This window comes from Cervus canadensis, chromosome 2 (genome assembly GCF_019320065.1).
Source record: "Cervus canadensis isolate Bull #8, Minnesota chromosome 2, ASM1932006v1, whole genome shotgun sequence".
Classification (NCBI taxonomy): domain Eukaryota; kingdom Metazoa; phylum Chordata; class Mammalia; order Artiodactyla; family Cervidae; genus Cervus; species Cervus canadensis.
In genome coordinates, this window is record NC_057387.1 from 21,491,511 (window position 1) to 21,494,716 (window position 3,206).

At 43.5% G+C, this 3,206-nt stretch overlaps 1 non-coding gene across 1 annotated transcript; it reads right to left on the reverse strand.

Moving 5' to 3' along the window:
• Positions 1–1,330: 1,330 nt before the first annotated feature.
• Positions 1,331–1,453, reverse strand: LOC122437538. The gene has a single exon (XR_006268349.1). It is a non-coding gene; the product is annotated as a small nucleolar RNA SNORA26 (small nucleolar RNA).
• Positions 1,454–3,206: the final 1,753 nt, after the last annotated feature.

The following is a 3,206-nucleotide window of genomic DNA, read 5'->3' on the forward strand; positions in this document are numbered from 1 at the left end:
AAAAGTTACCCACACCCATATTCAGCTTTTTAATAAAGTCACAAATATGCATCACGGGGTAATGATAGACTTCTCTGAAAAATATCTGTTGTGATAAACAGTATCAAGTGAGAAATTATTAATACATTGGGGAAGTTCTCGGTAGAAATGCAGTATAGGTGAAGGAAACAGCTTGTTGGAAAAATCTGACACAAGAGTGAACTGGAAAATGTGGTCTGGGGTTTCAGAGTAGAAGGGACGCTACCCAGGTGTGGCTCCAGCACTTACAGCAAGGGGGTCTTGGCCCTTTAGAGACCCTCTCTGTGCCTCAGTTTCTTCAACTGCAAAGCAGCAGAGAGTTATGTTTTTGGCACCAGTCAATTTTGAACACTAGAAGTACCATAAATGAAATAATCATCCCCTCGAATCATGAGGGAGGTCAATGATATCAGTGGGTAAAACTAAGTGCACACCTGAGTACCTTTAACAAATAGATTCCAGGTCCCGCCTCAACTCGCTGAACCACAGTTGCTTCAGGAGAGGAGTGTGCACTTGTCTGGGTGCTAAGTCTCCGGGGTGACTCTTACAATGATCAGCTTGGGGACAGAACACAGTGAGATGTATAACTTTTACCCAAACACAAGTAGGACAGAGCAGAAGCACAGGGGTGTTTCCAATCCAGTGACTAAAGCAGAGGACTGTTGGAAGACTCTAGAGTTGAAGGACTAGGCCCATCTGACCCCATTTTACTCTTGTCCAGTTTACAGCAGAGACACAAGTCCTTGGGGACACATGCCTGTGGCAGCTGACCATCCACCTTGAGGAAAGTGAGAGGCCGAATTTTTAATTCAGTCTGGTTTTGAGTGAAAGCTAAATTCACCCTTGTTTGCTCATTGATGGGACCAATCTCCTCCAAGCTGCCACTTTCTAAAAAATAAATTGCATTGCTATAAATGCACTCTTCAACAAAGATGTTAGAAAATTCTATAAATATTCAAGCCGTCTAACAAGAAGCCAAAAAGTTGGCAAGAGCATTCAATTTCAGGAGAGTTCGGCCCAATAGAGCACAGTCACTGAGAGAAAAGATTCTTGAGTTGAAGGGAAGTGATCCCTTTCTGTCCTGGGACATCCTGCTAACTTCAGTGGGCTGGGAAAGCAGCTGCCCATTCTAACAGACGGGATTCTCAGGTGGCGCTAGTGGTGAAGAACCCACCTGCTAATGTAGGACATGCAAGAGACTCAGTTTTTTGTTTCTTTTTATTGTCAAATCGAAGGTCAAGTTTAAATTTAGTGACTTAGGTATTAACTATACACATACTAATAAGTGCTAAGACTTAAAATCTTCCGATTCAGTTGTGACTACAGACAGGATCCAGAGAGGAGGTCTAAAAATCTCTTCTCTGGGTTTTATTGAGACTTTCTTTACCCTCCTGTGTTAGCCTCTTAAGGCATTGCATCATCCTTAAAAGGGCAATGGAAAGGGTGAAGGAGACACGGTTTTGATCCCTGGTCAGGAAGATTCCCTGGAGGAAGAAATGGCAAGCCACTCCAGTGTTCTTGCCTGGGAAATTCCATGAACAGAGGAGGCTGGAGGGCTACAGTCCATGGGATCACAAAGAGTCGGACACGCCTGAAGCAACTTAGCACACACACAATCTGACAGACGGGCTGCTCTTGCCTCCAGATGGTGTCTGGTGTCCTGAAACATGTCAGCGCTCAGGGAGCCTTTAGAAGGGCCCAGCCCTCACTTCTGCTATTGCTCAGTGCATAGAAATGGTTCAGTTGACAAAAGGTAGGGCTCTAGGAATAAAGTCAGGTCACAGAGAAAAAGAGGAGTATGAAATGGGGTAAAGGCAGGAAAAAACAATAGAATTCTCCTACCTACAAAATACAAAGCAATAGCTTACTTGCCTTGATAAAATGTTTGGTATTTTTTTAATTTTAACTTTGGTTGAATAAATTTTTTAATGTACTTCTTCTACAATGATGTTACCTTGAATGATTACGATAAAGGAAAGTATCATAATATGTGTGAAATGCCTGGCACGGTATCAGTCAATGAACTGTACCTGTTATACACTTCTGCTAGGATGGAAAAATTCATCCCCATTTGACCTCAAGTCAGATACCTTCTGTGAGCTTTTTTGGTTTCATCCTATTTATAATGAAGAAATTTGACACATTTTTCTTTCTCCCACAGAATGTCAGGCCCCACAGCAACCGGAAAATAGATTCCCTTCAAGCCTTTGCTGCATCTCACATACCAATTATCACTAAGCATTGAGTTGGAGGATTGTGTGGGGGTGTGGGGAAGATAAGCTTTCATAAATAGTTGTTCCAGTTCTGTATCTTTTACCTTAACATGAACAAATGCTCAGTGACCTGTTGTCACACCCATTTCACCCTCCACCCAGGTTATACCAACAGCTAAACTGAAGAGATGGATGCTATAGGGGTTCCCCAAGTCTCAGACTCACAAGACCCAGGTCGGAAGAGATGCTAGGGAAATGAAGAGTTGGTTCAGACCATCACTGTCCCAGGGCTGCCTGTCTCTCTTTCCTCAAACTCAGCTTCTATGTCACTGAACACAATACTTATGTTCACTTTGGATCATCATGATCCCCGATCTATGATCTTGAACTTAACCATGGTCTGTATCTGGAATACAACCACAGGTCAACGGCAGGAGGAAAACTCAAAGAGATGGTCAAAGTGTGTGCCACCAACACTGCTCTGGAGCCCTGGTCTGTTCAATATGTGGGTGAACTGAATGAACACAGAACGATAGCACGAGGCTGTCAGATCTTTCCTAAACAGACAGGTACCCCATGTATTCAGTGGCTCAGTGGTAAAGAATCAGCCGGCAATGCAAGAGACACAGGAGATGCGGGATCGATCCCTGGGTCAGGAAGATCCCCTGGAAGTGGGCATGGCAACCCACTCCAGGATTCTTGCAAGCAGAATCCCCATAGAGAGAGGAGCCTGACGGGCTACCGTCCTGGGATCGCAAAGAGTCAGACAAGAATGAAGTGATGGCACAAGCACACCACGTTTTCTAGGATATACACATAGACTCTTTTACTCACTTTGACAGCTTGGAAAGAGCTCTTGTGAGGCTACAGTGAAATACATAAGTGAAGGTATTAAATGCAGTGTTTAGTAACATTTTTAAAAAAATCAAATAGAACAACCCAGACCCAGAGGAAGAATTTAGAAAGTAAGGATAT